Source organism: Schistocerca cancellata, chromosome 5, assembly GCF_023864275.1.
Source record: "Schistocerca cancellata isolate TAMUIC-IGC-003103 chromosome 5, iqSchCanc2.1, whole genome shotgun sequence".
NCBI lineage: Eukaryota > Metazoa > Arthropoda > Insecta > Orthoptera > Acrididae > Schistocerca > Schistocerca cancellata.
Genome location: NC_064630.1, coordinates 561685790 through 561701382, shown reverse-complemented (window position 1 = coordinate 561701382; position 15593 = coordinate 561685790). Strand labels below are relative to the sequence as shown.

General features: G+C 41.5%; 1 protein-coding gene across 1 annotated transcript in view; it reads right to left on the bottom strand.

Moving 5' to 3' along the window:
* Positions 1 to 15593, bottom strand: part of LOC126187529 (GTP-binding protein 2) — a 51210-nt gene that overhangs the window by 28480 nt on the left and 7137 nt on the right. The window lies entirely within an intron of this gene.

Genomic DNA, 15593 nt, shown 5'->3' with positions numbered 1-15593 from the left:
TTACAAATCATCAATGCCATGAAACTTCCTGGCTCATTAAAACTGTGTGATGGACCAGGATTCTAACCTAGGACTTCCACCTTCCATGGGTAAAGTGCTCTACCAACTGACCTATCCAAGTACGGCTCTGAAGCCATCCTCACAACTTTACTTCCACCAGTACCCCATCTCCTACCTTCCACACTTCACAGAAGTTCTCCTGCACATCTTGTGGGACTAGCACTCCTGGAAGAAAGCACACCATGGGGACATGACTTAGCCATGGCCTAAGGGGCTGTTTCCATGATGAAATTTTCCTCTGGAAGGTCACAGGTCTGAGTCCAATTTTAGTACATAATTTTAATCAGCCAGGATGTTTCAAATTCAAGCAAACTTTGCTGCAGAATAAAAGTTTATTCTGGAAATTTGATGCCATGTCATGATGCAGATACAAGTTACAACTAATGGTATCCTTGTAGGGCTAAGACTCATTTTGGAACCTGTTAAAAGACCACTGTACGCACATTAGACAAAATGCCATGGATTCCAACTGCATGTGAGCACTAAGGGTATCAGGTAGAAAGAATACTTACAATGAAGACAACAGCCGTGATTCTTACCCAATGTAACATAATGCCTAAACCTGAGCTATTCACATGCAGGTATAAATACAGCTGAGGCAGTATGGAGTAAATCAATGTGGGGGCGACAATAATTATGAGGGACATATGCATCTCACTCACAGACTAACTGTGTACAGCACCACTGTGAGTAAATAATAATGGTACACAAGGAAAGTAAATATTTAATGAAATACTTATCTCTAATACATAATCTAAGGTTAAATGCAATACATTTATCGTTTATAATTACGCAGCCTTGTAGAATATAAACATAATGTTTTCACTGTAATACTGAGTAATGAAACGATCATGATATGCCAAAGTAGTGGGACCATCAACAGGAGTAAAACTGCATTGGTCAAAGAATGAACAGTTACATTTGGGGATTGGGCAGGCAGATTTTGCACAGAACAAAGGTGACTGATACTTAATTGCTAAAAAGGGCATATTACAACAATTGCATAAGTGCTACTTTTCCCACAAGTGCACACACCACATCGCTATCTACCTACACAACAGAGTATGTGCTTAAAACAATATAGAAATCTCTGGTTTTTGCAGTCTGTTTGTTCATTGAGGATATAAATGTTCATCATGTCTTCAAAGAGCAACCAAATCACATTCTATATTCTCTCTGCCACAATACCTACAACAGTAAATTTATCCCAGAATCTTGAATTGGACATTACTGTGATGAAACAAGTAGTCAGTAAACAATGAAAATCCTCCTGTAAATACAGAATTATTGTATCTTTAATCTGTGCGAAGGAAATTAACATAACCTGTGTGCTTTCATGGGTCCTTAAAAGCTGACAAGCCTCAAAATATCACTACGTATGTCACTGCCCATTCAACCAAAATATAATATTCACATCTGAAATAAAAGTAAACATTTCCATGATTCCAGTGAGGTTCAACACACTGGTGTTCATCATGTGATGTAGACAGAACAGGAGTTCGAAGCTCATTGTCAATCATTATGAAATGTATAATAGGTGTTATACAATGGACTGGCAAATTCGTAAAATAATAAAGGAGGGGAACCAACAACTCAATAAAATTTTTTTAAAACATTGATTAGGACCTGAAATGAAAGTTGTATGTTGTAGTTCTTCTTCCAACAAACAGCCCATCAACTGTAGTATAACTATAATAAATGACTTTGATGATTTAAATAAAAGAAAGTGGACTGATTTATCTAATTTTTACTCTAATGAGGTAATTCTTCATTAAAAATAAAGTTTTCATTGCACAGAAGCATGTTATAAGGATAATAAGTGGTGTTCAGGTTACAACTTCCTGTGGGAAACAAATATAAGTGGACAAGTGATACAAATGCCAAAAATGAAACGAAACGTCCTCCGAGTACTGCAAAAGAAAATTAGTTTTTAATAATAGGTGACTCCATGTTAAAAAACATCATAGTTCTAAACTCAAAAATAGACGTTCGCCCAGGAATCAGGACTAAGCAATTACAAAAACATTTCAGCAATATCCTAAAATCAGCAGCAAGCGCTACTAAGATATGTGATAGAAATCCCAAAGGTCTATTTATTCACGTTGGAACGAACTGTCTAAGAAGCAGCAGTGAAGAAGAAATCATCAACAACACAAGAAACCTAATAAGAACTGCCAGAAACGTCTACAACACCATGAGAATTATAATCAGCGGCATTGTGTACAGAAGGTCGGTAAGTGACAGATACATACACAGAATAAACAACATTATTAAAGAGGAATGTAATAAACTGGGTGTAATATTCACTGATCCAAACAAATTTCTTGATGACAAGTGTCTTGGTAAAGATGAATTGCATCTTAACAGACTGGGTTCTAGAATATTTAGTAAGATGTTCATATATGTTTGTCAGATTATAATGAACAAGGGAAACTTATAAGCAGTAATAGGGGTGAAAATACATGCATGCAAATACATTCCAGAGAAATGTTAAATTCCCATTGTAAAACATCTCCCTGTATATAAAATTTAAAAAATACCAGAAATGATGTATCAGATGAAATTCAGACCTCCGTCTCACAGCCAGGATTTTCTGTGGGGACACAAAATAAAAACTCACAAGTAAAACACAAAAATAGGAACTTGGTTCTTTTTCACCAAAATGTGCAATCACTAACTAGTAAAACAAGTGAAATCCAAATCCTATTAGAAAACGATTTAAGAAGTACCTCATTATTGTGTCTCACAGAACACTGGCTTGATGACGACAAGTTACATATTGTGTTCCTACCTAACTTTGTGCTAGGTGGTTATTTCTGTAGAAAAATTCTTAAACATAGTGGCAGTTGTATATTCATAAGAAATAATATAAAATTTCCTGTCGAAATAGTGAAGGAAAAAGATGTAGAGCTATCAGGAGTCGGATAGTAGACATTAAACTAGCATTATTTGTTTATACAGAGCTCCAACTGGTGACATAAATACTCTCCTAAAAAGTTTGGAATATTCACTTAACAGAATAACACAAAGAAACAGAAGAGTTATTCTATGTGGTGATTTTAATATTGACTTTGCAAAGAACACCAAAGAAAAGAATGAATTACTGAATCTCTTGCAAACATTTAACATGCAATCCACCATAGAAACAGCAACTCATATCACAAAGACTCCACGTACCACGATTGATCAGATTTTTGTAAATGTAGAAATGAACTGTGTTATAACGTCAAGTTTAACACATATATTTCAGAATGACACAACACATATAAGTCACAGAGTAAGTTGACAAGCAAGACACGTGTACACGTTAGCATTCGAATGAACACTGAGTCCCAGTCTAGCGGCCACTGATCGGCTGGCCACTTAGGTGGCGCAGCTGCTGCATGGCTGGCAGACAGCGCCGCACATAGAGAACGCACGTAATTGCGCGGCGGCGCTTTGAATGATCGGTGAGTCACAACACTTTTCTCCCCTCAGGCATCGCGATGACGGTCAGAGGGCTGCGTTGTGAGTATTGAGAGATGCCAAGATCCCGAGCGTCAGGTAGAGCCAAAGGTGGTGTAGCGGCATTCGGAACAGGCGTTGCTGGCACACGAGGCTGAAGCTGGCCGAATGACGCACTGCAACACCCATGTCCGTATGGATTTCATACAGGCATTGGCCACAGTGTCTTAAGATGTGGCCCGGGCTCCATTTTGGCCGCCTGGCATATCCCCGTACCCAGACGAGGTTGTCGCCAGTGAACCAGCCAAGTGAAGGCACCCGTGGCCATGAGGTGGAAGGCTGCAGAAGCTGAAGTAGCGTGCGGGGCTGTCGGCCATGTAAGAGCTCAGCCGGGCTGTGGTCGCCGCCCATGGGGGTGAAACGGTAAGACGCCAGAAACTGGAGAAGTGCATCATCAGCAGCAGGAGAAGAAGTCAGAAGTTTCGGCATCTGAGCTTTAAATGTGCGGACCAGTCGTTCAGCCTCACCGTTGGATTGTGGATGGAACGGCGAGTCCGTGACATGCATAACGCCATGATGAGCACAAAAATCCGCAAATTCGGAAGAGGAAAATTGTGGACCATTATCAGCAACAAGAGTAGAGGGGAGGCCTCCAAAGAAAAAATGCGGGCGAGAGCACTGGTGGTTGCCGCGGTGGTAGGCGACGTGCAACGGATAATGAAAGGAAAGTTAGAGTAGGCATCAATTACGAGGAGCCAATAAGTACCTAAAAAGGGTCCCGCAAAGTCAGCATGAATGCGCTCCCAGGGCTTCTCAGGCGAAGGCCACGGTGACAAAGATGACTTCAGGGCAGCGGCCTGTGACGCACAAGGGCCGCAGGCAGCGACCATGTATGCTATTTCAGAGTCGATGCCAGGCCAGTACACATGATGGCGCGCCAGAGATTTTGTGCGAGACACACCCCAGTGCCCTTGGTGAAGGAGGTGCAAGACCGAAGCACGCAAAGATGCAGGTACCACAACACGCGGCAAAGCATTGTCAGTGGAGAGGAGGATAACACCATCCCTAGCCGTGAGGCGGTAGCGCAAAGCATAGTAGTTCCTCAACGGATAAGAAGTCTTAGCAGACGGGCAATCTGGCCAACCCTTCTGAATACAGCGTAAAACCCGGTAGAGGGTAGAGTCAGAACCCGTAGCAGCCGCCAGCCTGTCCCCAGTGATGGGGAACCTGTCCAGAACCCGCTGCTCGGCAACATCCAGGTGGAAACACAAAAGTTCGTCCCTATCGAATGCCTGATCAGGACCCACGGGAAGGCGAGACAGAGCATCAGCATTTGCATGTTGAGCCGTTGGCCGGAAATGAATCTCATAATTGAAACGAGACAAGTAAAGAGCCCAACGCTGGAGGCGGTGTGCAGCCTTGTCGGGAAGTGACGTTGATGGATGAAACAAGGATCAAGTGGTTTGTGATCCGTAACAAGATGAAATTTTGAGCCATAGAGAAAAACACCAAACTTATGAAGAGCATAAGTAATGGCCAAAGCTTCTTTCTCAATTTGAGAATACTTTTGTTGGGCATCCGTGAGCGTTTTGGAGGCATAAGCAATGGGTTGTTCCGAACCGTCAGAAAAACAGTGCGCAAGGACTGCAGCGACCCCGTATTGAAAGGCGTCTGTGGCAAGAACAAGATGTTGGCCAGGTCGATAAGTAGCCTGTTTCAGCAGAGTCTTCAATTTCTGGAAAGCCGCTTCGCATGACGCGGACCAGTGAAAAGGCACGTTTTTATGTAACAGGCGATGCAATGGCTGAGCCACCGAAGCCGCCGACGGTAAAAACTTGTGATAGTATGCTATTTTCCCCACGAAGGCCTGCAGTTCCTTAACAGATGTAGGGCGAGGAAGGGCATCGATCGTAGCGACAGTTTGCTGAAGCGGACAAATACCATCCCGAGAGAGTTGAAACACCAAGTATGTGATAGATACCTGAAAAAATTGTGATTTCTGAAGATTACACTTAAGACCGGCAGTCTGTAAGACATGAAAAAGTGTGCGGAGATTCTGAAGATGTTCTTCAGTGGTGGAGCCAGTGACAACAATGTCGTCCATGTAATTGATACACCCAGGGACAGGGAGCAATAATTGTTCCAAGAATCGCGAAAGAGAGCAGGGGCTCTAGCAACCCTGAATGGCAAGCGTTGGTATTGATAGAGGCCGAAAGGCGTGTTAAGGACCAGAAACTGCTGGGAAGCAGAATCGAGAGGAAGTTGATGATAAGCTTCCGACAGGTCAATTTTAGAAAAATACTGGCCTCCAGCAAGTTTAGTGAACAGTTCTTCAGGACGGGGCATAGGGTAAGTGGCGATGAGGCATTGAGCATTTACAGTGGCTTTGAAATCGCCACAGAGACGAATATCACATTTGGCTTAGCAACGGCAACGACAGGAGAGGACCACTCACTGGAAGTGACAGGAAGCAAGACTCCTGAAGTAGTGAGATGATCCAACTCTCGTTTTACCCGATCACGAAGGGCCACAGGAATGGGCAGAGCCCAAAAAAACTTAGGCCGAGCAGCGGGTTTGAGCGTGATATGAGCTTCAAAGTCGTTTGCACAGCCTAACCCAGGAGAAAAAAAGGGACGAAAATGTCGTCAACAAGGAATCCAGTTGAGCATAAGGAATAGCATCAGAGACAATATTGACAGAGTTATCTATGGAGAACCCAAAAACGCGAAAGGCATCGAAACCAAAAAGATTTTCTGCATTGCTCTGGTCGACCACAAATATGGGAACAGTGCGAACGATGGATTTGTAAGATACCTCAGCATTAAACTGTCCCAAGAGAGAAATCTTCTGTTTATTGTATGTCCGTAATTGCCGAGTGACAGGTGACAGGAGTGGAGAACCCAACTGAAGATCCGCCTGAGAATTAATTATAGTGGCAGCAGAACCGGTATCCACTTGTATGCGAACATCTCGACCAAGGATTTGGACAGTGAGGAGTAACTTCCCTGAAAGGGAAGACGTGCAATTGACAGACAACACAGAATCAGAATCAGCGTCTTGTTCATGAACATCATGTATGCAGTCGGATTTGCAAACGGAAGACACATGACCTTTCTTTTTGCAATTGTGACACACAGCCCAACGTTCGGGACAATCCTCGCATGAATGTTTCGTAAAACACCGCCGACATGAAGGAAGTTGCCGGGGGTTTTGCTGCAGTTTCTTAGCGGGTTGTTTATACTTAGGCCGAGGCTGCGCGTGGGAGCACACTGCGGCCAAGTCGGCCGGCGGGGACGCGCTGCACGCGTCATCAACAGCACACAGAGGTTGTATTTCCCCGACATCACACCACGCCTCTATTTGCGCCCCAGCGGTGCAAGAAATTTCAAAAGACTGCACAATGGAGAGAACTTCATCTAGAGTTGGATTCGCCAACTGAAGGGCATGTTGCCGAACTTCTTTGTCGGACGCCGACTGAGGCCATGAAGTTCAGCAGTCCGAGCGCGATAGGATTGATGTGGCTATTTTTGACAACGATAAAAGGAAAAACGAGAGGCAACCACATACATTTGCTTTTGAAAATAGACAGACAGATGTGAGCACATTTCAGCAAAGGACAAAGACGCAAGGAGCCAATTGCGACAACAACCGATACATTTGAGGTGAAATCCAGGAAAGGAACAGAGACTTACATGGTTGTTCGTCCATGACATGAAATGCCAAGAAGTGCTGTCGAAGACGTTTTTCATAATCAGACCACTCTTCTGCCGTCTCGTCATAAGGAGGAAAAGGAGGTATAGCCAATGACGAGAAACGCCCCACATTTGACGCCGCGACGAAATCGCGAATCGCCGCTGTTAGAAGCGTTTGCTGTTCAAGGAAATTTTGCAATAGTTGCTTGACAGTAGCCATGGAACCCTGTGGGTCAACGGTGAAAAGGAAAAATCCACTACCTCATCGCCAATTGTTATAACGTCAAGTTTAACACATATATTTCAGAACGACACAACACATATAAGTCACAGAGTAAGTTGACAAGCAAGACATGTGACACATTAGCATTCGAATGAGCACTGAGTCCCAGTCTAGCGGCCGCTGCTCGGCTGGCCGCTTAGGTGGCGCAGCTACTGCATGGCTGGCAGACAGCGCCGCACGTAATTGCGCGGCGGCGCTTTGAATGATCAGCAAGTCACAACAAACTGTACAATAGAAACACTAAACACAAGCTTTGGGATCACGCAGCTCAAAAACTCTCTCCGAGTATGGAAACCGAGCTACAGCTTAAACACTGCCTAACAATCACCAGTAGAAACTACAGTAATGAAAATATAAATCATTTTCTCCATTACTTGAGCAAAGAAAGCTGGGAAGAGATTTATAACTGCGAACACACAGATGGAAAATATAATAACTTTATTAACAATTTTCACTACTATTTTGAACTGTGTTTCCCTTCAACCCAGAGGAAAACATACACAAGGAAAACAAAAAAATAAATGGATTACTCCTGGTATTCTAGTATCTTCAAACAAAAAAAGATTACTGCACAGATTGTCCAAACAACTCACATCACCAGAATTTGACTTATTACAAAACTTATAAAAAGATATTCAAAAATGTTGTCAAACAAGCAAAAATAATGGCAAATGACACATACATAAAAAATTCCAAGATGAAAGCCATATGGAATATTGCCAGGAAAGAAACTGCAGCAGAACAGATAGACTTCCATAACATTAACTGCCTAATGGAGAACTCAACTCTGATAACTGAACATACAAAAATTACAAATAAATTTAACTACTACTTTACACAGATAGCTGAGCATCTTATAAATCAAAATTTACAGTGTACTCCTATAAATCAATCCAGATGTACTATAAATAACATATCTATTTTTCTATACCCCACCAATGAAAAAGAAATACTTAATATAATCAAAGAACTGAAGCCCAAATGCTCTGTTGGTACTGACAATATCTCTGACTATATCTTGAAGAAATGTGCTCCCCCTCACAGCCAGGCCACTTATCAACATCAGTAACTGGTCTCTATCAGAAGGGGTGTTCTCAGAAAAATTGAAAGTAGTGAAAGTAAAACCCCTGTTCAAGAAAGGGACAAAAACAGAAGTATCAAACTACAGGCAAGTCTCACTATTATATGGTTTTTCCAAAATAATTGAAAAATCTATTACAAAAGACTAATCAGTTTCATAGAAAAAAATAATTATTTTCTCAAACACTCAACATGGATTCCGAAAATCTAAATCTACTGAGACAGCTATCTTTGCATTCCTAAATGAAGCCTTAAATGCAATAGACAATAAAGAACATATCTCAGCCATATTTTCCACCTCTCTAAAGCATTCGATGTCATCAATCACAACATCTTGCTTCAGAAACTTGAATCTGTAGGTATGAGGGGCCCGGCCTATGAATGGATAAAATCATATCTCCAAAATAGAGAGCAATTAGTTGAGCTTACTATCCAAGACAGGAACAAGATAAAGTCCTACTGCTCAGAAAAGCAGAGCATCAAGTATGGTGTACCACAAGGCTCCATTCTGGGACCAGTTCTGTTTCTACTCTTTGTAAATGATTTGAAACAGACTAGCCCATGCCATAATTACATAAAATTTGCGGATGGCACAAATGTGGTAATAAAAGGAAGGACTAAAGAAGAATTACTATATGAGATTAAAAATTGTACCACACACATTACAGACTGGTTTTCTGGAAACAACTTAGTAATAAACACAGAAAAAACAGTTACAATGCATACACACACAGTGCAAAATAAATGTCCACTACACCAGACATAGAGTTGTATACTAGAACCCTCAAAAATTTAAGCTCTACAAAATTTCTTGGGATATGGATCCAAGAAGATGTAAAATGGGTCCAATATACAAAATACATTACAAATAAATTAAATACCATTTGCTATACTATGAAAATTCACATCGAAAGAGACACTAAAAGATGTATACTTCGCCCAGGCAGAATCCTTACTGCAATACGGCATAATCTTTTGGGGAAACACATCTGCTAGCAAAAGATATTTTATATGCCAAAAGAGAATTGTAAGAACCATAGAAAATGCTGCATCAAGAAGCTCATGCAAGCCCTTATTCAAGAAACTACATATCCTTCCAGTACCATGTCTGTACATTTTACAAGTAATCATATTTGTAAGGAAAATCTTAGAAAATAGCAACAATCTTGTGTTAACTAACCAGAGTATCCACCTGTATAACACAAGGAGAAAGCAGGACATACATGTTCAACATGCACACACAACACTAAAACAGAATGGACCACTGCAAACAGGAAACAGACTATACGATAAGCTACATACAAACATTAAAACAATATAAGACACTTCAAAATTTAAAACTGCTGTCCATAAACATTTATTGCAAAAACATTATTATAGTATAGATGAATATCTTGAAACATAAAAATTTATTGCCAAATACTAAAAAAATTAAAAACATGTATTGTAAATCACAATGACTTGTCCAATATCATATTGTATGCCTTGTAAAACAAATGATCAAAAGGACCAATAAAAAGTATTGTAATGTAATGTAATGTCTTTAAATAGCTGTTCACACTACCACATCTCTCCAGGTGACACCACACTGTAGAAGCACTGTCCATGTGGGTGGAAAGGCTTGTGTGTTCACAAGATGCTAAGTGCTGTGCAGATAGTAGCACAGCTACTGGCAGGAGGTCTCCCAGGCCAGACAGGCCTCAGTGGATGAAATTGATGATGAGTGCTCCACTATACCCCACATCTCTCTGGTTGACTCCCTACATGCCCAACCCATGATGTGATGCACCCCCATGCCAACGGGTGTGTGGGACACAGGAGATGTATCAATGGGTCCTCAGAGGTACCGGGCAACCTCTCCAAGTAATTAGCCTTGCACCACATGGGGTTCTGTGATGTCGACGAAATAGATCCCCAATTCCTGTGGGATCAAAAACCGAGGGACTTGATGAGACCTCAAACACCCAAGGATTGGGGTTGGAACTACTGGAAACTGATTCTGCAATTAGACCTGTGACAGACCAGTCCAAAAAGTGGAAACAGTTACTGAGAAGTTGGACCAGGTCAAGATAAAATCCAAATCTCAGGCTCAGAGGAGAGAAACTCCTCAAAGAACAAACAGAAAAGGAAGGTAAAAAATGACTTTCCAAAAGTAAATGGAGGGAACTAAAAGCTCTTGAATCTGAGAGCTCCATAAAATGACTGTCTCAGAGTGTAAAGACCCCTTCTACGTCTACGACAGGCAACAAGAGAAAAAGGAACGAGTCTCATATTCCCACTTCTCAGAATAAATGGATCCAGGAAAAGCTAGGACAGGAAATAAGGAAACCGACCTTTAGTACTGCAGTCACAGTTTTCAGGACGGCAATTATAAAACAGGGAGATCTACTGGTCAACATCATTTTGCAGCAGATGGAGGTTGTTCAGTTGGCTCTCTTGAGAAGACTGGGGATGCCAAGTCCAGGACTCAAATTCCAGAGGGGGGGATATCTTGAAAAAAGTGCTCTTATCTTTGTGAGGGGATGGGAACAGTGGAGTGGCTTAAGGTGATGATCTCTTTGAAAGGAGGCAAAGCTGTTGATCAAAAAAGTGGGTGAGCTCTTCAAGACTGCAAAGGTATCAGTTTGAGTATTAAAACACCTTAAGGTTATTCCTCTAGAGACTCTGCTCAAGAAAATAAGGGCATAGAACCAGAAGGTCTCAACAACAGCAGAATGGAAGCTAATCAACAGGGAAGTTGTACCCGATGGCCAAATCGTTGTGGTGAAAGTTGGCAAAAAATCCCTGGTGACAATGTGAAAACAGGACCCAAAAGTGTGCTTGGGTTCTCACAGCTTGCCATCAGGATAATCAAAGACATGAGAAGTGAACATAGCAGAAAGTTGGAGGTGGCAAATGTTGCAGATAAACCTGCAACACAGTAAAGTAGTAACTGCTGCCCTGGGTCATCTTGGGCAAGACAGGAGGTGGACATGGCCATGATCCAGTAACCCTGTCTGTATAAAGAGGCTGGAGATAAGTTGATTTATGCTAGAAATCTAAAGATCTTCAGAACATGCATTTATATTTAGAACAGAATTTCATTCTCGCCAATGGCAGACTTCTGTTCCAAGAACTTAGTGACTCTCAGGATGAAAAATGTGAGGAAGGAAGCATGAGGGAAATTGTATTGGCCTCAACTTACTTTCCTTACAAAGACAGTACTCCTCTCCAAGAAGTGAGGAGACTGGCAGATAGCTGCTCACAGCAGAATGAGCAACAGCTGGTTTGTTGTGATACCAATGCTCACAACCTAGTGAGTGGAAGCAATGACACCAAACAGCAGAGTTGAGCACCAACTAGAATTTCTACTACAAAATAAAGTGGAAATCTTGAATAGGTGTAGGAAGCCTACCTTCATGAATACAAGAAGGGAAGAAGTAACTGGCATAACTTTTGGGTCCACTGTAATGGGTAGTTATGTCAACCAATCATGTAGTGATGGAGCCATCCTTATCTGACCATATGTGCATTAAGTTTGAGATTGAAATGGGAGTAAAACAGATCATGGCCTGTAGGAATCCTAGGAAAGCGAGCTGAGACTCATATGGGAAAGACGTAAACTCATGCTTATCTGAAGTTAGAACTTCAATAAGGTAATGACAGATGCAGTGAACACTGCCATTACAATCTCATCACCAGGAAGTGCATTCATACTTGCAGCTACTTGTGCTAGACGTCCTGAAATCCCCATTAGAATACCAAATAATCCAGGAGGAACTTTTAAGGGAGGTGGATGATGGGTATACAAGGACAGCGAGTGAGGTGCTGGATATGGTACTCGAGACTCACTTCTCTCACTGCACTCTGGCAGATAACACAGACCAGGAGTCAATCCCTCAGAGACACTGGTTTACAGGTAATCAAAAGGAAAGCAGTGAATCTGCCAAAGAATGTGTTGACTTAAAAACAAAATCCAGTGGTCAGTGTGAACACTTCACCTGTTTAAGTCTCCAGACCCACATGGTCTCCTTCAAGCTCTACTGTAACAAGCAAGGGTCAGCCTAGCAGCACGGATCATTCCTACTGCTTGGAGGACAGTGAGGGTTGTTTTCATTCTGAAGCTGCAGAGAACTGATCATACCAAGGCCAATGATATGAGACTGAGTCTCCTGTCTTTTACAGATATCAGACACACACATACTAGGGAGAAAATGTTAACTGATGTTCCTCTACATGTAAACCAACACACATCTCAACACTGCAGCACTTCACCAAGTTTTCTTGGACATCAAGAGAGCTTTTAGCAATATGGCCTTCAAATAAGTGGTTAGAGTTTGACAGGGGCATGGCACTGAGACCACCATATGCAGGTCAATTAAGACTATGCTAAGTAGAAGAAAGGTCAAAGCCACCATGATGAATGAAAACATGATGATCAACACCACCAGGGAGTGTCTAAAGGAGGGGTCTCTTACTCACTACAGAACTTAGTAGAGAATGAACTCATTGAAGAGTTAAATACTAGTGGCTACTTTTGCCAAAGATACACAGATGATTTAGTCACAGTAATGCTTGGCGAAATTTGCTAGTACTGTTAGAAAACTGGCACATATTGCACTAGTCATTGTGGAAAACTGGTGAAGAAAACAGGATTTAAGGGTCAGTCCAAAGGAACCTGTTGTAGTGCCATTTACGAGGAAGCAAATACAACACACATACTAGAATCTCTAGCTCCTTGATGAAACTCTAGCGGTAGAGGAAATAATGAAGTATCTAGTGGTAATCCTGGATGTGAAGCTATCAGGGGCACTTCATATACAAATATGTGTTCCAAGGCAAAAAGTGCTCTTATGAGAACTAGGTGGTAAAAACTAGGGTCTACACTCCAGGAGTATGTATTGGACATATGCCATATAATATAATAATTTATGAGGCTAGAGAATGGTAGAATAAAGTGGAACAGAAAGTGGCTGCTAAGGAGATTGGCAAAGTTCAGAGGCTGGCCATAACAGGCAGAATTAGCAGCATACCGATACAGTGAGTGTGGTAAATATAGGAACGGTGGAGAAATGTCAGCTGATCATACAATAACTTCTGGCTGCTTCAATAAATCGTTCAGTGCAGTGGACGAATGAAGCGTGACGCTGTTCAGGAGAGAGTCTGATGTACTGACAGGTCAAAAACACATGAAGGTGTTGGGGCCAGAATATATGGGGTATAGCCTACACTAGAGACAGCAGTCTCTTAAGCAAAGCTGGTCACAGAATACCAGGTGGAAACAAACACAATCAGGGTGTGCGAAGAGGAGAATTTGTGTGGGTGCTACAAGGATCATAGCATTTACATTTACTCAGGCAGCCAAGCAGCTCTTAAATCTCTATCAGCTCATGCTACAAGATCAAAGACTTTTGCACAATGCCATGAAGCCCTTGTGAGGCTAAGGGAAAGCAGCACGGTAAACCTGTTGTGGGTCTCTGGTCACACAGGAAGTAGTGACAGTGAACTAGTTGCCATGCTAGCCACAGCAAGTGCAGTGATTCCATTATTGGATCGGAACCCATCCTGACCATCATTCAGGAAATGGTAAAATAAAAACTAAATCAGTGGATCAGGAGGCAGCACACAGAATATGATCTAAAAACAAAAACATCACAAGCTAACAATTATGAAGCCATGTTCAACGAGAAGTTCTATAATCCTGGACTTGCACAGGAGACAGATGAAATTTTTGGTAGGACTTATGACTGGTGATGGGAACTAATAATAAACACCTACACATGGTGGTTATAGATGAAGAAGCCCCTAAGTGTAGACTAAGTGGTGAGAAGGTTAAGCACACCACATCTAATCTTCCAATGTGAAGTTCTGGAGGGCAAAAGACAAAGAATAATTGTGTCAGTAGAACCTGAATAAATTGTGTCTGCCAAGGGACAAGTAAAGGTCTCCTACTACTTCTTAAGGGTACTACTTGGCCTTACTAGAATTACAGAGCAAAACCGCACAATAAACTATTTCAGTGTGTCCAGCAGTGGGCTAAGAGCACTGTTCTTTTTGTCTCCCTGCATTAATCAAACAAAATCAATACTGACCACATCCACACTGCACACTTTCTTCCATTGTAAATTTGCTATCAACATTCGCTCACAGCTCAAAAACAACAGTAATATATGTAAAGACAATACTAGAGGCATAATGACTTACACTATAACAGTCAGTCTAAGTATGGTATAGAAACAGGAAAAGGATTCTACATCTACATGATTACTCGGCAATTCACAATTAATTGCCTGGTTCACCAAAGCACCTTCAAGCTATTTCTCTACCATTCCACTTGCGAACAGCAAGCGGGAAAAATGAACACTGAAAGCTTTTGGTGCAAGCTCTGATTTCTCTTATTTTATTATGATCATTTCTCCTTATGCAGGTAGGTGCCAACAACATATTTTCGCACTCTGAGGAGAAAGTTGTTGATTGAAATTTCATGATACGATCTTGCCGCAATGAAAAACATCTTTGTTTTAAAGACTGCCACCCCAACTTGTGTATCATATCTATGGCACTCTCTCCCCTATTTCGTAATAATACGAAATGAGCTGATCTTCTTTGGACTTTATTGATGTCCTCTGTCAATCCCCAACTTATGTGAATCCCACACTGCACAGCAATAGTCCAGAATAGTCAGACAAGTGTAGTGTAAACATTCTGTTTAGCAGACATTATGCCATAAAGATCTTTGATTATTTACCCAGTGACATGAAAAGCCTGACAAATAATAAAAATAAGATTCAACACAAATTACAATCACAACTGCTTATCAACCCCTTCTACAAAAGTCAAATACCATTGGAAAAAGTCCAATCATGTGTGATTTAGCTACGCCACTATACTAGAAGGAAAAAGAATTTTTTTCTCGCAGTGTGATCGAAACTGGAAAAGTGTTTATTGCATCTACTTGGAGCCTAAACAACAATCCATGCAATGTCTGCATTGTAATTCACCAAAACGGAAAAAGTTTAAACAAGCACATTCTGTACAGATCATAAGCTGTGCAA